We start from the raw sequence: 24,042 nt of genomic DNA on the forward strand, positions 1-24,042 counted from the left end.
CATGTGTGTGTTAGAGAGTGCGACAGATCGACCTACTCCTATAGAGATATGATGTGTAATGTACGATTTTAGCCACGAGAGTCGATGTATCCTCTCATTTCTGGGCGTGTCCAGTAGGGACGCCCGCTCCTGACCAGCCTGGCCCACCCAAAGCCCCTCCATCGCCCGTGCGCGCTTCCCGCCTGAAACGGTCAGCGCCGCTCCAAAGAATCGGTGCCGCATTCATGCCCGGGCAGAGCAGACGCGACCTCTCACTGGCGCAAGAGTGATGGTTGCTTCATCCGTCCAACTTACTGCTGGGTCTATGTGATTTGACAACTCATTGGTCTTTATTACTGAGGTGGTAGGACTGCTGGATGTCCCACGCTTTCGGCGAAAGGAGGTACTAGTAGATTACAAGTTTCTCCATTCTTACAGCGGAGGAGTGCAAGAGCAGTGAAAACATGTAGGCTCAGTGATTACATGGCCCACCTCACACTATCACCGTGCGACACCTAACTCTTTACATAGTACTCCCTCAGTTCCTAAATATTACTAGATGAGTCCCCGCGCGTTGCCGCGGAACTGCGGTATATCTCTCTGCGCAAAATTATCGATTTCATAAAACTAAAAAAAAATCTATAACCGCATGACAAATATGGTAGCCAAACTAAATAAACTCCCATCATCATTTAGATCATCCCACGTAAGGAAAAAAGATCAGCCAACTCCTACTGCATAATGGGATTATATTTTTCTTTTTGACATGTTAATGGGACTTAAAATCTCACTTACATGCATGCTACCGGTGCATGCTTGCATGCAGACATGTTGATGTGATTTAAAACCCACTCACATGCATGTGCCACGGTATTTCGCATGCTTGCATGTGGCTTAGTGCGGAGCCTCTCAACGTCTAGATCAGACGGCTATTATGACTGATTTACTTCATCTAACGGCTACGTCAATTTTGATGATGTGGCTCAAGGAGAGGTTAGAGAATTTCTAGTAGTGCGGGCTAGCTATTACTAGTAGATAAGTCTTTGTAGAGATTCCACTAGGTGAACTACATACGAATCAAAATGAATGAATCTACACTTAAAATGCATCTATATACATCCGCATGTGGTTAATAGTGAAATTTCTACAAAGACTTATATTTAGGAACGGAGGAAGTACTAGTATAGTACTAGTACGTATTGTAATTTATCAGCGAGATAAATTTGTACAATGCTATGAAGCTTCCAGCTCCTGTTACATGTATCTTGCGTCCAAGGTTGCCCGTTGCAACATTTCATCAAATACAAAGGAGACTAACATGCATGCTATTGCATCTCAATGATTGACAGATCATAGCAAATATGTACTCCCTCCGTTCCAAAATAAGTGTCTCAACTTTGTGCAAACTTTAGTACAAAGTTGTACTACTACTAAAGTTGACACTTATTTTGGAACAGAGGCAGCTAAAGAAAAAAACAATCCATGTAGTCCCTAGCCCTTGAACTGTGAACCCTGACCAGGCTTCAATTTGCTGGCAACATTCGAGCTTCCTAATAAATGAAGTTTGCAACCTTTTGACCATCGGTTCATTTTGTGCAGTTTCACCAAAATCTAGATGAGCATCCCTGTGGCAAAGAAATTGAAGAAGCGTGATTAGAATAAGATTACTAGGACTAGTTGATGAGACATAAACTCATCACAAATACAGTATGTAGAAGCGAGTAGAGGTATCAGGTATGTGCGGGGCAAAGAAGTAGAGAAATATCCACAGGGAGTGATGTGGGCAGCTGAAGCTGTGGTGCAAGCCGACTGTAAAGGGAGTTGTACCTGAGGGACGTAGCTCAACCTTGAGGAGGGCGGCGGGAGGCGGCAACTGCCCATGTCGCGGCAGTGAGCAAGGGACGAAGGCAACCTCACCGGCTTTGTGAGAGAGAACGGCGGGGACCCCTGATCGGGACGTGCCGACAGTGGGTTTTCGCCGTCGGCGACGGCCACCGCATCTACACTAAGCATCCACCCCTTCCCCAAGTGGACGTGATCCGCCGGGATGTTAGAGATGTGGCCACAGTCGTTTTGTGCGAGAGAGTGTGAAGAGAGCAACCCCAACAAGCAACCATGTAGGCTGGCCCGTCCTGACTATGTATATAGTGGAGCGGTTTCCTTTTCTCTCCATATGAACCTATCATATTGCGTACGTGCCACTAAAGAAATTTTTTTTATTTATAAATGACGTGGCACCTACTACTCGTTCTCCTATAACCTTGCGCTTGGCATCTCCAAAATATTAACCTTGCGATTGGCTCTTCGCCTCTTCGGGAAGTCGAGCAATAATGGTAGTGCAGTATATATCGTTCTGGCTATATGAGACCGAATGAATTGCTGCACGTCCACCACATGGGCGAGGGTCGAGGGGCGAGGGAGAGTGCTACTACATACGGAGCAAAATTAGTGAATGTACACTCTAAAATACGTCTATATACATCAATGTTTGGAGTATGTACTAGTAGTTCATATTGAAATCTACTAAAGGACATATATATTCCAAACAATATGACATAATCTCCATAACCAAGGTAGTAGGGACGAGGAGTAAACAGAGGGAGTAGTAAATTTTTCTCCTCGTCCTGCGAGCCACCGCGCGCATGGGCGAGGGAGGAGCAAGCTTCACCTCATCCTGCGAGCCACCGCGCCCATGGGCAGGGGAGACGGCATACTAAGCAAGCTTCTCCTCGTTCTGCGAGTTGACGGGACACATCAAAAGTACTCCAGTGTACAGAGCCTTGCCTCTAAGGTAGGCCCCACATGGTTTGCCTCTTTTTTTAATTTAACATAACGCGTCAAGTCGCAATTTGTTTGTTCACCCGTGGTAGACGATCCTCCCTCCACCAAGTGGACAACCAGTACACGTGCCAAATTACCACGTGGGCTGCCTTTTTCGTATAGAAATGAGCTCCACCGTGTACCCGCGCGGGTGTGGTTGGGAAAGAGATGGGAGTACGTGCGCCGTGCATGCACCTCTTCTCTTCGTGCACGTTCCCCACCTACGTGGGTGTGTGTGAGAGATACAAACCGCGTTCGTGAGTGTTTTTTGTTTTGTGGTGGGGGTGGGGGTGGGGTTGGGGGTTGATTTCGTGAATTATTTGTGGGAATATGTGTCGATGACATCTCAAACAAAATTTTGCGTGCAATGTGTGTGAAATGGAGGCCTATCCATATCATACATAGAGGGTCGGGCAATCCACGAGAAGAGAGGGAGGGGTCATAGCTATCGATAGAGTCGAAGAGAGGATCAAGTGGGTGGGTGCAAGATCGATGAAGATAGCCATCGAAATTGTGTGTGTGTGTGTGCAAGTCAAAGATATAGGGTGACTGGCCTAGCGGAACGTTAGAGGGCACATGTCAAGTTTGTGTGTGACAGGGAGACATGACTAGAGCGCTTGATGTATCGGTGTGTGTGGGGGGGAGGGGGTGGGGGGAGGGGTAGGCAGAGGCCTAACTATAGAGGTAGAACGACTCGTATATGTGTTGAGAAGGAGAGACCCAGCTATGTATTGAGGGAGATCGGTCGACATCCATACATAACCGAAGGACGGGAAATATGATGGGACAGAGAGAGAGGAGAGAGGGAGGGAGGGAGAGGGGTAGAGTGCTGGATGGGTGATGAAGTTGCTTCTCGGAGATGTTGGGAGAGGCCTACTAGACAAACTGAGGGTGGAACTGTAATGTTATCAATAAGAGTGGGGATGTGTTCCTGTGTGTGCCTGTGCGTGATAGATCTGTCGGGACGCATCCATGGATGATGAAGGGGAACCATGTGTTTGGTAAGCAAACCTAACTAGATTGGTAGATCAATTGTTGTTTGTCGGAGGAAGGGAGAGACACAACTAATGAGGTAGATCGATCGATGTGTGGGTAAAAACGAGTTATAAGGACCTAGCTGGCTATATGTATAGCGAGAGATCGGTCGGTGTACGTCCATTTGTTAGAGGCAAATAAGGCCCAACGAGACAGATAGACAGAGAGAATGGAGCTAGGAGGTGGTGCGAGAGGCCCAACTACTAGTTAGACTAGTCGTCAACCCGTGTATTCGCACGGGCTATTTATAAAAATATTATCTATATCACTTTGTTTATATTTGATAATAATATATAATTTCATTGGATTAGATACTACTAATGTGTAATATATCAGTACCACCACCATTGGTTACCAGCTCATTAGAATTTTAAGAATACAATTTTTTTTCATTTACAATTTTTCTAAATTTAAATATATAACCTGAGAAGGCAACACAGTACAAAACGATAATTGTTCATAAACATGCTTTTTTAAAGTGTGTACATAAAATTTATTAAGATATTTTAGACATATTAAGTTGAACCTGGCAAGCCATATATATTCAGATGTTTAAAAACAACTTGTAACCCAAAGAAATAATAAACTGAAGTAGACATAAAAAGTTGTACCAGCATGCAACTACTCCTGAAGTAAAACATAGCAATATCTTCTACCAACGGACTGTTATATATTGAAGTTCTGCAGTGCGGTTTTGATGATTCTAGTCAGGGAAAAATGGGCAATCGACATCCTGTTTATTCAACAATAAATACGTGATAGGGAGAATACAAAAAAGGAGGGTCTTAGTACTTAGATAGGCAGAACATATTTTACCTTTCCTTCTAGTGTCAGGATAATTTGTAGGAAAGAAGAGGCAATGACACACACGTACCCTACAATCGACACCACTGAACAGATTATAGTCGGGATAATCCTGTCCTAATTTAGAAAAAAAGGAAGTATGAGGCACGTACTGGTGAGAGTATGTCTTTGTTATCCTGTGTGTTTCGTCCAAAATAGACGGGAAAATTGAGAGCCGATGATTGGACAGGAAAAGGCCATAGCCTAAAACTATATGATCAGATTACACCAAGAGTGCAATTAGTATCATCTATGCAAGAATTCTTCAGTCCTATGCCAATTCCAATTTTCAGAAGAAAGACAATATATTTGAAACAATGTTTTTTTATTTTAAGCTGTGATGCCACTTATATAAATATTTGAAAGAATATATACATATACATATTTATATATGTGGCATCACATCTTATATCCTTTGAAGCTGTTTTTGGACAAACAATGGTATTAAAGTCTGAAGAAACTTTAAAACCCTTTACTAAGCGATCAACATGGAGACGTACTGAATCAAGTAGAACATGCACTTGACGACATGTGAAGACTGTAGCACAGTGCAGCACAGTTTTCATTTGGAAAAGGATACGATGACCTTGCATACCTGATGTAAGAAACCACGATGCAAATATAAAAAAGGAAGCAACACCCATGTGCTATTGTGCTAATCATTGAACTTTGTCAAGGCATAGCTAATACTCGTAAAATTAAATCCTGGAAACTTAGAGCATTAGTAGTGAATCAAAATATGATATCCATGCCTTGAGAATTGTCACCCTAAAACAATGTTAATTAAAGAGAAAAATAGCTATTCCAATCGAGACATGCATCACTGCCAAATTGACCGTTCTTGTACAAATTCAGCACACAATGGCCCAAATAAAATTTCAGGGAGGTGGCAAAAAAGTTTATTTTTTAGAAAAGGGGAGTGGAGAAGAGTAGATACAGGAATAAATTACGGCTGCTTTTCCTCAAATTCTCTCTCTGATATTTTCTTCAATTGGGTGGACGCCTATATAATCTTTTTTCTCGTCATAACCGAGCAGGCAGCCGATTGCATGGTCAAATTGCCTGTATTGACCATCACGAAACCAATACACGTAAACTAAGACATGCTATTCTACTTTTTTTTTTGAGGGGTGAAACATGTTTCATTTATTCAACAAAGTCTGGGATTTCCGCCGCAACGACCTGCAGAATGCAGTCCGGCGGGGATTGAAGCCACACATTACACAACTCATCGCTAACACCAAGTTTTGCTAGAATATGCGCAGCGCTATTCGCTGATCTTCTCGTCCAACTAATTTTATGAGCCTCAAAATCTTGAAGCGTGCCCTTGATCTCTTCCACCACCGGTCCAGCTACACCCAGGTTCTTGGTCTGGTCATTCAACATGTTAACCACATTCTTGCAGTCCAACTCCATCTCGAGTTTCTCCACATGCAGCTCCCTTGCAAGTTTCACTGCTTGTCGGCATGCAAGGATCTCCGCGATCTCCGGGTCTGATGTCGAGGCAAAACAATGACATGCAGCAGCCCGGAAAGCACCGTGGTGATCACGAATTACCACGCCTCCTCCACTCCTTTCCCCCGCCTTGAGTGTAGCTCCATCGGAGTTCGCTTTATGCCATCCGTCCGTCGGTGGATGCCAACGCACAGTGTGGTTGGGTGACAAATGAGTCTTCTCCCGTATGACCTGCACAGCTCGCCATTCGTTCATATATGAGCACACCGTTTTTGCAACAGCTAGTGGCTCTACTATTCTCTTCCCATCCCTTGCCTCGTTCCTAGCAAGCCACAGGCCATACAAGCTCTGGATCATCACCTCTCTCTGATCTGACGATGCTTCCGCTAGCCATTCAATCATCCAACGCTGCAACGCGCTCTGGGAGTCAACATACACCGGCGGGATCGCCACCGGGACACCCATTTCCGAGCGCATCATTTTCCAGAAACATGCCGAGTGAGGGCATCTCCAAAACCTGTGCATCACGTCCTCCTCCCTTCCACATGCAACACAGACCACACCCTTCTTAATCTTGCGCCTGTCTAGTTCCTTTCCTAGGGCCAATCCATTTCTCATCAGCCTCCATGTGTGGATTTTGACTTTGCCTGGCGCGCAAGTGTCCCAGAGCGCAAGCCACCCTTTATGATGTATTACTGAGGACGAAGGCCCCGGCTGTCCTGCCTTCGCACGTCGGATAGACATCCCGAGGTGGTACGCCGATCGAACAGTGAAAATACCGTTTTTTGTGAAGTTCCAGGCTAAGTAATCCTCCACGTTTGGTCCTCCAATATTGATCTGCATGATATCATGTGCATCCTCTGGTGTGAACATCTCTGTAACCTTAGGTACGTCCCAGTCTGTGCCATGTGAGTTTAACAGATCGCTCACTTTGATGACACCGGGTACATGTATCTCGCCCAGTGGCTTGAGACTACCCACTCTCGGGATCCAGTGATCATGATGAATATTTATACCACTTCCGTCACCAATCCACCAGATAATTCCCTCTCTAAGCAAATCTCTTCCATGAATAATACTTCTAAAAGTAAAGGAGACATTGCTTGGACATGTTGCGTTCATAATGGATCCATCTCTGAAATATCTGGCTTTCAACACTCGCGCACACAAAGATGAAGGATTCCGCAAAATCCGCCAAGCTTGTTTGGCCAGCAGTGCTTGGTTAAAAACTTCAAAATTACAGAAGCCCATACCGCCCTCACGTTTTGTAGTGCACAGCTTGTCCCAAGCAATCCAGTGTACCTTTCTATCTCCATTGGCTGCACCCCACCAGAAGTTCGAAGAGATCGAAGTCAAGTTCCGGCACGTTTTCTTTGGGAGTTGAAAACAGCTCATGGGATACGTCGGGGTAGACTGAAGCCCAGACTTAACAAGCACCTCTCTAGCTGCCTTTGAAAGTCCTTGGCCCTTCCGATAAAATAGCATGTAAAAAATAGCATGTAAAAAATGTAAAACGTAGCAGAAGTGATACCTAGAAGTAACTGTTGTCAACCATCCGATATATCAGCTGCCAGATTGCCTAGTGCGTACAATCAGTAAAGACTATTTTTCTATTGTAACAAAAATTGATGGAGGATCCCAAGATTAGTCCAGCCCAAATTACGTACACATGCAATGCACTGCCACAAATGGAGCTTACAGAATTGTGGAGATAGCAGTACTATTTGGCCCAAGTGACTATCAGAGATAAACTATATGAGTATAAAAGTTATCTAGAACAGGAAGTTCATGGTAGACACTTCGCTGCTGCAAAGTCCAAATAGTCTGTGCTACACCTCCGCTGCTGCATCAACCATCGTGGTGTATATTCGTACTAATAGATGTTGGATAAGTGGTCAAAACATGAAAGTTGATGGTGTTGGCGCCACCTCCTCGCCGCAGCGCCCTTCTTCTTCCTCACAACTCTCACACATGGTGACGAACTCTACACACGCACGGACACACACATGCACCAAGGAAGAAGACCAAAATGACTTTGCCAAGAGAAACTTCCTTGATGCCCACCACGGCTACATTGTGTACCCAGCCCTCACGGCCGCTTTTCTCATTCATTTACTCAACTTATATAGCCAAGTACAAGACTCACACACACACCCACTAACCCCACGCACACACGCATGCATGGTCAAGCCCACGGTTGCTTGATCCGATTAGTACTCCACGGGCTAGCTACACACGCTTGGGTAACAGCCAAGTCTCCAGAATCTTTGGATACACACGTATAGGACCAAGCCTCAAGTATTGCTTCCTATTCTTCCTCCACGCAGAACTGCCACGCGACTCAGCTGCGCCGGCTCCATAGCTAGCTAACTAATCCATCCATGCATGCAGATCACACACATGAGCACATACTCATGCGTGGCTTATTCATAATATTCTCCCCTCTAAGCCACGACCTCGCCGCCCATCCTGACAGGACTCCGGCCTCTCGTCGACTGCCACGGAGAACGCCCTTCTTCATCTCCGGCGACACACGCCGCAGCTTCTCTTCCTGGCGCACCAACGACCTTGATTCCCTCGAGCTCGAACTCGACTCCGGGCACTGCCATTACAACGTACATGAGGGGTTTTATACCCAGGGACGCGCCGGGCACGCACCCACGTCCCAGCCCACGTCGAGCGCCCGCCCCGCCCGCTCTGCCCGCGCCCCCTCAGACATGCACGCACACGTCTGGGCGCGGCGAGCCCGCGATGGACCAGCTCAACGCGCACACCCCCGCTCGCCAACGGCCACCCTACACCATGGTCCCGCCGCGCCTGACACGCCCGGCGCGCGCCCATACACACGCTTGACGCATCCGACACGAGCGCCGCGGCTCCGTGCCACGTGCCTCCACGATTTTCGCGCCGAGCCGCCGCGACCGCTGCGCCACCACGCAGGTCCTTCGCGACCTCCTCGTCTCCGCGACCGCCTTGCCCTTCGCGCGCACTCCCCACGTCCCCGCGTTCCCGGCCCGCGCTCCCGCCGCGCACGTACGCGATCTGCGCAACCAGGTCCAGCGCCTTGACGAGGTCCACTCCCGCGGTCCCGATGCGCCCGACGCGGTCCCATGCGCACCCATAACACGCACCGGTCGCGCCCGGCTCGCCGCCGCGCTCATTGCCCTGCACCGTTGCGGACTCCATGCCGCCATGCAGTGCCGCGCCGCCGCGCCACCACGCAGCGCCTCGGCGGCCTCCGCGGTCGCCGCACGTACGACGTCACCGCCCGCCGCCTCCGCCACGCGCCATGGCAGCCACAGCGCCGCCCACCTCCATAGGCTGACACACGGCCCGGAGCTCCATCACGCAGCCGCCGACGAGCGCTGCCATCGCTGCCACGCCTTCGGCACGCCTTCGGCACGGCAAGCACGCCCAAGACACCAAGCTCATGATACCAATTGTTGGCGCCGCCTCCTCGCCGCAGCGCCCTTCTTCTTCCTCACAACTCTCACACATGGTGACGAACTCTACACACGCACGGACACACACATGCACCAAGGAAGAAGACCAAAATGGCTTTGCCAAGAGAAACTTCCTTGATGCCCACCACGGCTACATTGTGTATCCAGCCCTCACGGCCGCTTTTCTCATTCATTTGCTCAACTTATATAGCCAAGTACAAGACTCACACACACACCCACTAACCCCACGCACACACGCATGCATGGTCAAGCCCACGGTTGCTTGATCCAATTAGTACTCCACGGGCTAGCTACACACGCTTGGGTAACAGCCAAGTCTCCAGAATCTTTGGATACACACGTATAGGACCAAGCCTCAACTATTGCTTCCTATTCTTCCTCCACGCAGAACTGCCACGCGACTCAGCTGCGCCGGCTCCATAGCTAGCTAACTAATCCATCCATGCATGTAGATCACACACATGAGCACATACTCATGCGTGGCTTATTCCTAACAGATGGGATTCAAGATTCATAAGTTTGAGATAAAATAGGTTCATAGGAGACTGAGAGTCTGGATCATACCAGGTTTCCTAGATTGATTGCAGCACGGATGCTTCAGTAGGGGACTGGAATCTCGATGACGACGTGTCGGTCGGGAAGGCGGCGAAGTGAAGGCTACAACGGATATCCTCGAACTCTTCTCCATTACCTGCCGGGGAGGTTTTCCTTTTCTCTTTGCTAATCATGAGAGAGTCCAGCATGGAGGAGACTACCTGCTCCTCTAATGCTATTCCAAAAAAAAGTCCAGCAAGGAGATATGTGGGTCTGAGAGAAGCCTACCCGAGTCCAAGAAACAAATTTTCCATGGCTGCACTGGTTAGACCATCCATGGAGCAGCGGACATCAAGGCGGTAGAACTTAGTGGCGGCGATCAATAAATCATGATCTGCTTGTCAATCTTGCTTTTCCCGGATGAAAACTATGTGACAACGAAAAAGGCTAATGACGCTGAAGGAGGAAGCCAATGCGTGATGGAGAGGAGATGCCTCACAATGAAAAAGGCTAATGGCGTTGGAGGAGGATGCCATTACGTGATGAAGAGGAGATGCCTACCAGGAAGATAACGTCGGGAGGTTGTGCCCATTGGAGTTGGGATTTGATTGCCACTGGATAGTTTAGTCCTTGCACTACACGCTTTGCAACTCATGAGATTGGATCTTGACGGCAATAACATGGTCCCACAAAAATGGCAGTACATTTTTTCTATTAACGTGGAAATTTCGAATTGATTAATCAACACCGTAATAACTCGGTCCCACCAGATGAACGGCTCGTATTTTCTAATTAATATGGTAATTACTTGGGAGTCTGTAATTAGTAGAGGTATAGATAGATAGATAGATAGATATGGGGGGGAGTGTGCGGTTGTGAGATCGATGAAAAGAGGGGTGAGAGTTTACATGTGTGTCTAACCATGGCAAGGACACATAAAGGAGGAGATTGAAGCTGTGTGCGTATGCTGTAGGCAGGCATCGCTGGAGAGGTTTATCAATCGGTGTGTGTCGGAAAGGAGTTGTGGAGACTCTGGGAGAACGACCTAAATAAAAAAATGAATGTGCCCGGTGGATAGAATGCCGAGGGAGGGGGAGGGCGAGGAGGGCGTGTGCATGCACGAGAGAAAGTTAGTGGTAGCTACAAAGATTAGAGGATTGTGTGGGTGTAAGAGACTAACAAAAATCATAATTTGATATGAAAGCGGATTCATATATTTAAATAGGAGATCATAGTGTTAACATTGCATGCATGAATATAGCGGTGATACACGTGCTGTGCACATGTTATACCATAATGTGATAATGCATGGCGTTTGCAACTCACAGCTAAATGCCGAACAATCTAAACCATACTATACATCAAACATCTCACATTTTATTTGAATTTGTGATAATGTGCGGCGTTTGCAGCTTAGAACTAAATATCGAGCAATCTAAAGAATACTATATATCAAACATTCTCACATTTTATTTGAATTTGTGGTAATGTGTGGTGTTTGCAACTCACATCTAAATACTTGTAGGCGTAGGGGGCGGGGCACCATACATAATGTGATAAACACATTATACATATGAGACATGGTTTAGATTATGAAGATCTAGCTAGAGCTAGAAATGTAATGTGATTTGAAATCAAAATAAAGTGGATTCAAAAAATCTAGTTCGAGTTCATATAGTACACATAGTTCATATGTAACTCGAGACTAATCATGTGGTGTGCTGTGAAGATAATACACAAACGATGGTTTAACTTGACAATAATGATGATTGTAGATCTTATTAAAACAGAGAAACGAATTCAAATGCTTTGACTTCACAACAATCATTACTGTAGATCTTATTCAAATTTAGTTCATATTGAAGCGGTAGTATATACGTTTGGAATGCACTAAAACGTTCATTTGAGTAGTAGGTTGCATGCATTATACACGTAGCGAAATATTTTAATTGAACATAACATGAATTCAAAGTTTTGAATGACATTTGTAGTGCGCATAGATTTGGTACAGTACACGTTAGGCTTGTCCGGAAATTTCAACCCGAGCCTTGTTAGCCCGAAATATTTAAGATATATCTTTGTCTCATTGTGCTCCGACAACTCCCTCCATCTCAACCCACGCCTTGCTATTCCGAAATACAACATGCGCGAAAACTCCCACCTTCTGTGAAATCCCGACACGCGAAATGCCCGTGGTACCCCTGAACCGAAAGAACCGCCTCAAATCAGTGGGGGGTACTTTCGTAACTTACCCCACATTTCGGACAAGCGCGTCTCTAAGCCATGGTTCCCCACTGCCATCCCATTCGCCCACCCATTCGTACACCGAGGCCGCGAAAACCCGCGACGAAACCCCACACCCTGCTCCGTCCGCCACCCAGCCGGAGCCTCTTCCCCGGCGACATCGTCCACAACAACACCTCGACGTCCCTCATCCACCGTACCGGATGAGGATCCGTCGTCGATCTCATCGTCCCGCCGGTTCAGCCACCCCGTCCTCCACCTCCAAGGAGTTGCCCCGATGTTCCCCTCGTCTTTCGCGCCACCTCCATTCCCACACCGCCGTCTTCACCTGCACCACCGGAAGAGCATCATCATCACCGTTTCCTCGGATGAAGCTGCGGCCTAATCTGTGCCACCAAAGAGGTTGTACACTAATCGCCGCATTTTCTTCTTGATTCGATCTCACAGTGCTGCCGGCGCTCGGTCCCGAGCCGACACGGCGCGACTCCATCCACGGCGGCGTCGCCGGCCACTTCCTCCACGGCGTCGCTCCCTCGGCGGCGACGTCCACATCAGTAGGAGCTGCTCCTGCTTTAGCTCTCGCTCGCGCTGCTGCTCTGCTCTTGCTCTCGGTCCCCTTCCTGGTCTGCTCTTGCTATTGCTCTTGCTCGCGCTGCTACTCTCGCTCTTGCTGCTACTCTCGCTCTTGCTCTTGCTTGCGATGCTGCTCCGATTGGGCTACACTTCAGTCGACTGAATCGACTTTTGGGTCAGTCAATTTTCAAGGGGTGGGATCGCCGGGGTGAAGGAAGAACCAGCGGCAGCGGGGAGGGGGGCTCGCCGGAGAGGTACCCCACTATCTATCTTAGGGTTCAGGATGGGGGCGGTCGTCGACGACGGTGTCGGGGCGTTGGCGGGGCAGTGGCGTGGGGATCGCCGGAGAAAAAGCTCAGCACGGGGGGGCCTAGAGGGATGGCCGGGGCGGCGGCGGACTAGCGGTGGGGAGTGTTTTTGGGGTGGGCGGGGCGGCGCACCGCCGGCCGCAGGCGGCGGGGGGATGCTGTTTGGCTGGTGGTGGCTGGCGGCTCAGTGGGGTGGAGGTTGAAGATGAACCGCAGACCCTTGATTTCGTAACCAATAGCTGCAAAATCGACTGACCAGAGATAAAAAAGTTAGTCGACCAACATGTAGCCTCACCTTGCTAGTGCGTTCAGTTTCAACAGCAAAATTCAGTTTCGACAGCAAAATTCAGTTTCGACAGTTAAGTTCAGTTTCGACAGTTAAGTTCAGAGATAAGCGGCTGATGTATTTTACATCTAGCACTTTGTGGTTATGTATTTTACGTCATGTATTGGAGATGTTATTAGAATTCCACTCAGGTTAACGTTGTTCATTGTCTCTCTTGTCCTGCTTCAGCCTCGGCGTCGTACAACTCACCGGAGCTGCTCCAACGACGAAACCCTCCATCACAGCGGAGCAGTACCTCGGGCTCCATCTCCAGACGCCTAAGATCTTCTTCCCCTCCTCCGACAGCAAAGTCAGCCGGAGCATCCTCACCGGCCAACCCAATCATGCTGAGATCAACATGACTTTGCCAAAGAGGTTGTACACTTGTTGCATCTCTTTTTTACTCTACATGTTATATATATTGTCCACTGAGCACACGGTTTTGTTCCTTTAGTGTCTCCTTGAAAGAAAAAAACGTAGGAATTTTAATTTTCACTTGTCCTCCTTTTCAAATTCCTATTCATGAAGCACAAGACTAAGAGATAGTAGCATAATAGCATTATAACCTTACATTTTCTTGTGGTTTGACTTAATCTCACCATGCTTCTTTGCATCCTGTGATCATCCAATTGTTGTAAATCAAACACCCAGATTGGCAGAAATCCTGTGTTTTTAAATTCTCTGTTTTGCACGTGCATTCCTATCCTATTCCTGTCTATTTCCTATCCCTGCATTGTTGGAATCCTCCAATTCAAATGAGCCCTTACAGAATTACTTCTCTTATAGATAGTTGTCAAAGAAAACCTTGCGTGGTTTGTCCCGCTCCTGCTGCGCCGTCGTCCACCCCAGCTCAGCTGCTCCAACGACAGAAGGGTCCAGCACAGTAGGGATCCGGCCTCCAGACTGTCTTTCTCCGCCTCAGATCTTCTTCCCCACCGCTGGCAGCCATGAAAACTGCATTACCATCATCAACCGAGCAGATGATCTCGAGGACTACACGGGTCCGCAAGAGAGGTCGCACTCTTTCGTGTCTGCTTACGTTATGCATCGCTTAATATTACATGCTACTTTATCATCCTATTCACCGATTAGACTCTGAGTCAGCTCCAAACTAATGGTCAAACTTGAGTTTTTAAATGGTTGTGGGGTACATATCGGGGCCGCTATCAATAGTATCTATTTACTATCTGGTTAATCTCTGGTGTCTACTATGAGTTTCATGTTGGGTGGGAAACAAACAGTAAAGAAGCCATTATCTGTATTTATTAACTGAAGCCATTATCTGCCTGCTATTATTGGTTTTGGGTCTATCCACAGGTTGCTACCATCACTCTGGATTTCTGCATGCACTCCTTACATAATCTCACTATGTTTTATTCCTATGCATGACAGTTATTGTAAACAATGGAACTAAACATGTAGAGCAAAAGAGACGAGCCTTGCGTGGCAATATAATTTCATGCAGACGTCGCTCCATGGTAGGCGCAAAGGCAGCCCCCCTCCACGCATTTCGGATTGTAATCGAGAGGAAGATATCTGTTCTGAGGGGGATTCAGAAGGAGAAGATAACTCCTATTTACCTCTTGAGGTCTTCGCTCTAACTTGGCATGCTGATGTTGGTTATATCATGCATATGGTGTCTTGAATTGCTTACTTTATACATCAAATATGTCATCTGCTTAGTTTAGACATCCTTTGTGCGAATGCCATCTGTTTAGTTTATTCATCGTTTATGTGAATTATGCAACGCCACCTTGTTTAGCCAGACATCATATATGTGAATTTTGCAATGCCATCCTGCTTAGCCAGTCATCTTATATGTAAATTATATCAGGCCATACTTTTTTTTGTTACATATTACATTTGTCAACAATGTTAGTACATTCAACTGCTCTTCGTGTGCATCAGCCATTTGACACGGTGATGGCAAATTCTGGAGTGAAAACAAGGTCTTCTGAGCAGACTATGCTATCTGACGAAGCGCATATCTCGCTGGTTACGGATAGTTCCTCAGAGGAGGATTCAGAGACAGATGACCAGTCCTATTCCCCCCCCCCCCGAGGTGTATGCTCTAACTTGGCAGGGTTATGTTGCTCATATCGTGCGTATGGTGTCTCGCATTGCTATGCCATTTGATTAGTTTAGACATGCTTTGTGTGAATGCCACCTGTTCAGTGTTTAATTACCATATATGTGAATTATGCATTGCCATCTTGTTGCAAGACATTATATATGTGAATTATACAATGCTATCTTGTTGCAAAGGCATTATATATGTGAATTATGCAATGCCATGCTATTTAGCCAATCATCATGTATATGAATTATATCATGCTATCATTTTTTTTGTATTACGTGTTCCATTTGTCGACAACATCTGTATATTCAACTACTCTTCCTGTGCATCAGCCATTTGAAGTGGTGATGGAAGTATCTGGAGTGAAAACAAGGTATTCAGAGCAGACAATGCTACCTGCTGAAGCAGACATCTTGCTGGTTACAGAGAGCTCCTCAGAGGAGGATTCAAAGACTGATGACCAGTCCTATTTCCCCCTGAGGTCTATGCTCAAACTTGGCAGGGTTATATTACCCATGTCATGCATGTTGTCTTGCATTGGATAGTTTTTACATCATATATAAATTGCCATCTGCTTACTTGCTTACTATATAAATCATATATTTGAATTATATCATGCCATCATGTTTACATAGTACATACACATCATCTATCTGAATTATGGCATGGCAACCCATTTAATAAAGACATCATATAGTTATATCATCTCATCCTGTTTAGTGTTTACAGTCATCATATTTATAATTATGGCATTCTATCCATGAATGTATGTGAATTATGGCATGCCAACCTATTTAATAAACACATTATATAGTTATGTCATGTCATCCTCTTTACATAGTCTCATATTTTGAACTATGTCTTTCCATCTTTTTTAGTTAGCCATCATAATGTGAAATTGTGTCATGCTATCCTGTTTAGTTAGCCATCATATATGTGAAATTGTGTCACGCTATCCTGTTTGGTTAGACAACATAAATATGAATTATTTCATGCCCTCTTTTATTCCCCACTATCCATTGCACCTGTCTATCATACAATGTCTATACTTTCAATTACTTTTCTTGTTTATCAGCCATTTGAATTGGAGAGCGTGATGGCAGTATCTAAGGTAGTAACAACACGGTATTCAGAAAAGATAATGCTACCAGTTGATGCAGATAGAACCACAGTTGTACTTGCCCAAGGACCAGATCCACCACACATAACCCAAACTCTCTCAGATTGTACCCCTACCCAGTTGGACAGAGAACCAGCTACACCCCTTCTAACCCCAACCCCGACAGATAGTAACCTAGTTCCAGTTGACACAACACCGTCTCCACCACAGAGCACCCAAACACGAGCAGTTAGTAAGGGAACTGCAGTGCCCAAAGCACGGGGACCACCACTCTGAATTCCAACTCAACGCTTAAAGGAGAAGAAGATTTGTTCTCAGGTCAGGTTCTGTAGCTATGGTTCATACTCCTTTGCTCTTGCATTACTGTATTTACTCATACCAACTATTTTCAAATTTGAAGGATAGAATTGAAACTCCAATGGCGCAACAGGTATGTTTTAAACCTGTTTCTTTAACTGGTTTGCTGTTGTAACCTGCTCTATGTTGATTTCAGTTTCAATTGAATAAACAGTTATGTTCTCATGTCATGCACATTACAAGTGTTGTTATTGCTCTATAGTTACCCACACTTATATTCTGTCTATTCTGCTTTGTCTTAAACAAATATTATTTGAACTGTGTCTCTATCTTGATTTGGCAACAAAAACTAGAATGATATAGACCATAAAGTGACCATGGTACATAGATATATGTTTGTTTCATGTTGTTATCCTGTCCACTTTACTACTGAACTCATTTACCAAAATGAGTTTCATATACAACATGGTAAACATGTGATGTGTCTGCTTGTTTCTCTTTTAGAATGCGGACAAAATATTGGAGAACAGTACCGCGTTATCCAATGGTAAAGGAAGTAATGCAGATAAGGTTCAAGATAGTGAGACATCCCTGTTGGTCTCCAAGAAAGCTGATAAAAACCATCTTGACGACAGTGAGGGAACCCAAAAGTCATGTCCTGATGTAGTGTTCGAGTTACTGGCCACTACTGCTGGCACAAGCTCTTCGAACTCGTTGTCTGAATCAGTTCGTCTTCTTGAATCTCAACTTCAAGTTGAAAAACATCGATTAGATGTGCTGCGACAGGAAGCTGAAGGACTGAGGAAGTCCCTGTAGAATTCAGATGCATATTTTCTGGTGCAACAGCAAGCGCTGGAGGATTTAAGCGCCAAACAAGAGAAAGTTAATAAGCTTGCTAAGCATCTTGCCAGCATTATGGGTACCCAGGATATTGCTTCTTGAGATCTTCTAAAGTGGTTTCAGTTCTAGATTTGTTTTGCTGCGGCGTTTATTTGCGCTGGTCGCCAACTTTGACAACCAGTGTATATGATATGCTGCTTTGTTCCCTATATTTTCACTGTGGTGAACTTTGATGCCCAGTGGATGTAATATGTGTAACATCCGTGATAGCCTAACATAAGTTGCTTGCTTATTTATTTCTTTGTTGTCTTGTTTATTTGTTTGCTTGTAGTCAGTGCAGTTCTTTTTTAAAACTAGGCCACAATAACCATGGGCTAATATTTACTGTAGTGACACTGGGCCTCCTACGGGCCGTAGAAACAGTGGGCCTTCTATGGGCCGTAGAAACAGTAGGCCTTCTACAGGCCGTAGAAACAATGGGCCTTCTACGGGCCGTAGAAACAATGGGCCTTCTACGGGCCGTAGAAACAATGGGCCTTCTACGGGTCGTATCATCAATGGGCCTTATACGGGCCATATGACCATAACGGGTCATTGTTAATAGGCCGTATTTGATGACGCTATGAAAACGGCCCAACGTATTAACGAACCACAAACGGGCCGATGTAACCACAGGCTGAATTTGGCCCACAAGCAAAAAATGACAGTAACGGGCCGTAAGTAAATGAATGCTGGAAATGAGCCCAAGAATAAATGGGCTCTGAGAAGGCCGAAAGATAACATTTGCTGGAAATGGCCCAACTGAATAATGGGCCCTTAATGGGTATAAAGTGATATACTGTTCATTACGGGTCAGTTTCACCACGGGCCGTTAATGGGTGTAAAGTGATACACTATTCATTGCGGGCCAGTTTCACCACGGGCCGTTAATAGGCCAAGAGTTACATAGGGCCTCATATGGGCCGAAAGACGTCATGTGCTAGAAGTGAAAACGGGCTGGAATCATATTGGATGGCCCAGATGACGCTACTGGGCCTAATTCGGATAGGGCGTAACGGGCCTTGGGTTAGCGGGCTGTAAATGGGCTATATGCGAACAGGCTGTTAACAGGCTTTCCATGGGCCATCCCGCCACGTTTTGACCAAGTCAAACGGGCCGGCCTTTTCACAGGAATGGGCCTCTGTTGGGTCATGCCACGTGTCGACGTATCATAGGCACCTTCTGTCCAATGAGTGGATGACATCTGTCCCAACGGTGAGCCGACACGTGTTTCCTCCAGCCAATGATGATTTTACACATGGAAAATCCCCATTGGTCGGGGCTGTTAACGGGTTATCGGATCCAAAACCCGACCCGATAGCTTAACGGCGTTCCGTTACGGTGGATGCCACGTGTCGGTCACCCTTGACGAAAGCAGTTCTGTGACGCGCGATTTATCATCATGGAAGAGGACACTTCCGTGATGATAATTTTGGTAATGTCATGGAACACTTCTACGACAGCACAGGTATGACTATCTTGATTCTGTCATAAATTTGTCATGGATGTACATGCATGACAAAAAACGCGACCTACTGTGACAAACATGTATCATCATGGAAGTGTATTTTTTTGTAGTGCAGGCAGGCTCGTGAGGAGGCGGAGAGATCAAGGCGAGGGTACCTCACGAGGTGCACATGACGCAAGCCATGACGATCGAGACCAGGCGGGCACCAGGCGGGCGCTAGCCTACGCAGTGTCCTTGTTTCCTCTTTGGTGCAAAGGGAGCAAGCACAGACCAAGGCATCAGGCAAAGGCTACCGTTTCGGTGCAACAAGACCAAGACCAACAGAGCGGCAGGATGGAGGTTACCATCGAGCCCAAGATGGCGTCATTGTCAGGGCCTTTGGTAGTCGAAGACCAACTTTAGTCAGGATAAGCTGTACTAGATGTTCCCCATCAAATCCGGCAATTGTGGAATCCTTTCCCGCTCAATGTTTGGGAAGAGGACCACGACCTCTAAAAATAGGACTAGCCATTCTCAAGGCAGGGGATCGAGCAATCGAACCTTAGCCAGAACCACCCACACCAGCATAAGAACACCCCTCGCGAGGCTGTTCTTCCTTTGTATTGTTCATCGTCATCCCCTGAGGCAATCCACACACCACACACTGGAGTAGGGTATTACACCGCAATGGTGGCCTGAACCAGTATAAACTCCGTGTCCCTTGTGTTGATCATCTGGCTAGCCTAGATTCTTAGCGAGGCGTTGGGACGTAGGTTGGTAGGGGAGAGATCTTCACGCGCACCCCAGAGTTCGAACCTCAAGGGTCTGCCGGAACCCAAAATCCGACATTTGGCGCGCCAGGTAGGGGTGCACCGGAATCCTTCTTCCACTGCCTCGCGCTCCATCGCTTCGTCGTCTCCATGTCCGGTGACCCGACGGCCAACGCCGACCGCTGGGCGGCATGGCCTGCCCATGCCGTGCCGCCTGCCCAAGGTGACCTCAACCCCGTACCTCAGGCAGCCCGCACCTCGTAGAGCGCTGTGGGGCGCGGGCGACACGGTCAGTCGTCACCTGCCCTCACCCCGCGGCAGGTACGATCGGCAGCGAGGGCCTCGAGCCATGCTGCAGCCACGACACCGCACACCTGACGGGAGCAGGCGAACATGAAGGCCGCGCTCATGGTGGCGCGAGAACTGCTACAGTGCAGACTGCAACAAAGCGGCCATGACGTGCTGCTGGAGCGCGTCGCTGAGCTCCTGGATGCCGCTGTGTCAGGGGCCCCCCGTTCTGCGTCCAGCTTCCACCCCAGGCTCCGGGCGGATCCCGAGGTGGACCAATCCGTGCCCACGCGCCCCTGGGCGCACCTCAAGGCTTCATCAACACCGGCCTGGCCATCAGCGTCGGGCAGCAAGCTACGCCGGCACCGCCCCTGGTAAGCGAGGGCATGCGCATCGCTGCCTATGGTCCTAGCGGGCCGCTGCCCTATCGTCCCCAAGATGGAGCTTCGAGTCGAACTGCATGGCGCGCGGAGCACTACGGCGAGGCCTTCGGGGTGGCGTCCCCAGAGGCCTATGTGCCCCACATGGTGGATCGAGGGTATGCCCTGGAAGAAGACCACGGCTCGTTCCTTGGGCCAGGCTGGGAGGAAGAGGCGCCAAAAGCCGAGCTCTTTCAGGAGCCTCATAGAAGCCTCGACAGCCGCGCCGGTGGCGGCAACTACAGGGTACCACTAATTCCTTAGGTGCAAGCTTATGCTAACCATGGGTCGCAGGAGGTTCAGGTCACGGCAGCGGATGGCTGCCCCAGTGCAGCAACCTCCCTCCCGTCGGGAGGAGGGCACTGGGGCAACAGGAGAGGGGCTGGGAGCCAGGATCCTCCCCATGACATGTGGAGCAAGGCGTTCTCAGGAGGTAGGCCCTCTGTCGGGGAGGTTTCCCAGGGCCTGCCCTCGGCAGAGGACCCGTGGTCGTCGGGGGAACCGCTGGCGACCGCTCTACCCCATTGGTGTCGTCCTTGGTTTTCGGTCCCCGTCGGTGGTGGTAGAGTGTGGCGCAAGGCGGGCCCCTCATCTGGCAATATGAAGCAAGGACGGTACCTGTGAAGAAGGTCTAGTGCCTGTGAAGCTCGACTCCCGTGACACTCTCACGTAATAATGAGTTGGGGCTGTACACGCCCCGGAGTCTCCGGAGAGCCGCCCTCGGGCCCAGTGGCAGCACTTAGCTCCGCTGGTGAGAAGATGTCGAAGACTAGACTAGGTGCCGGACGCGGCTTTTGCCTTTTTTTTACCTTTTTCTTTGTTGTCGAGCTTTCTTGCTTTGAATTTGAGTTGGATTTGAGCTTAAGACTTGCGTGTGTTCGGGGAAGGGGTGTTTAGTCTCGTTCGAGCAATTTCTCATGTTCTGATTTCGGCTTTGCGTCCAAAGTTAGCACCAGCTGCCCCCCCTCGCGGCCCCTCGCGAGCCAGGCCGGGCCAAGCGTGCAAACACTCCGGACCGCCGTCGCCGCTCACTCTCAGGAGGCTCTCATCGCGAGGCTGAAGGGTTCGCTCATAGGGCGCTCAAAACGCTGCGACCCCTGCAAGCTCGCTCGGGGCCAGCCAGGGTCAAAGGTAAATCAGGTTGGTTGACCCATCGCAAGGTCGCCAACCCAGCGTGAGCACACATACGTCGTTATGTCTAAAAGCGTACCAATTACAATCCTTTACACGAGGGGCTCCCCCTCCCAAAATGCTCTCACAACCTTCAGGGCCACGCCAGAACTTTTCCGTGCAGGGTAAGTAGCGGGGGGGGGGGGGGGGGGGGGGCGTACAATCAGTCGGACATAAAGCTCACCGCGTCCTTTGGGACGCCTCCACAGGCATCGCTGGAGTCACTGGCATCGTTGCCATCATCACCGTCGCTGTCATCAGCACCATGCTCATTCACAACGCCACCTTCATCAGCAACCATGACCACACCGTCGTCATGAGAGGCGAAGGCCCTAACAAGGGCGTCCACGTTGTCCTCCACCCACTGCGCCAGATCGCCCCGAATGGCTATGGGCACCGGTGCGATGGCGGCGTCGAAATCAAAGTGGGGATCTGATACGTCTCCAACATATCTATAATTTATGAAGCATTCATGCTATTATATTATCTGTTTAGAATGATTATGGGCTTTATTATACACTTTTATATTACTTTTGGGACTAACCTATTAACCGGAGGCCCAACCCATATTGCTGTTTTATTGCCTGTTTCAGTATTTCGAAGAAAAGGAATATCAAACGGAGTCCAAACGGAATGAAACCTTTGGCAGTGTTATTTTTGGGAAGAATATCATCCTGGAGACTTGGAGTTTACGTCAGAAGATCCTCGAGGAGGCCAAGAGATAGGGGGCGCCCCCCTACTGGGCACGCCCCCCTGTCTCGTGGGCCCCTCGAGCACCTCCCAACTGACTTCTTTCGCCTATATAAGCCTACGTACCCTAAAAACATCGAATATGAAGATAGATCGGGAGTTCCGCCGCCGCAAGCCTCTGTAGCCACCAAAAACCTCTCGAGAGCCCTTCCCAGCACCCTGCCGGAGGGGGGATCCTTCACCGGTGGCCATCTTCATCATCCCAGTGCTATCCTGACAAGGAGGGAGTAGTTCACCCTCGGGGCTGACGATATGTACCAGTAGCTATGTGTTTGATCTCTCTCTCTCGTGTTCCCTCTATGGCACAATCTTGATGTATCCCGAGCTTTGCTATTGTAGTTGGATCTTATGATGTTTCTCCCCCTCTACTCTCTTGTGATGAATTGAGTTTTCCCTTTGAAGTTATCTTATCAGATTGAGTCTTTTATGAGAACACTTGATGTATGTCTTGCCGTGCTTATCTGTGGTGACAATGGAATATCATGTGCCACTTGATGTATGTTTTGGTGACCAACTTGCGGGTTCCGCCCATGAACCTATGCATAGGGGTTGGCACATGTTCTTGACTCTCCGGTAGAAACTTTGGGGCACTCTTTGAAGTACTTTGTGTTGGTTGAATATATGAATCTGAGATTGTGTGATGCATATCGTATAATCATGCCCATGGATACTTGAGGTGACAATGGAGTATCTAGGTGACATTATGGTTTTGGTTGATTTGTGTCTTAAGGTGTTATTCTAGTATGAACTCTTGAATAGATTGATCCGAAAGGATAACTTTGAGGTGGTTTCGTACCCTACCATAATCTCTTCGTTTGTTCTCCGCTATTAGTGGCTTTGGAGTGACTCTTTGTTGCATGTTGACGGATTGTTATATGATCTATCTATGTTATTATTGTTGAGAGAACTTGCACTAGTGAAAGTATGAACCCTATGCCTTGTTTCCAATCATTGCAATACCGTTTACGCTCACTTTTACCACTCGCTACCTTGCTGTTTTTATAATTTCAGATTAAAAATACCTTTATCTACCATCCATATTGCACTTGTATCACCATCTCTTCGCCAAACTAGTGCACCTATACAAATTACCATTGTATTGGGTGTGTTGGGGACACAAGAGGCTCTTTGTTATTTGGTTGCAGGGTTGTTTGAGAGAGACCATCTTCATCCTACGCCTCCTACGGATTGATAAACCTTAGGTCATCCACTTGAGGAAATTTGCTACTGTCCTACAAACCTGTT

Source organism: Triticum aestivum, chromosome 6B (assembly GCF_018294505.1).
Source record: "Triticum aestivum cultivar Chinese Spring chromosome 6B, IWGSC CS RefSeq v2.1, whole genome shotgun sequence".
Classification (NCBI taxonomy): domain Eukaryota; kingdom Viridiplantae; phylum Streptophyta; class Magnoliopsida; order Poales; family Poaceae; genus Triticum; species Triticum aestivum.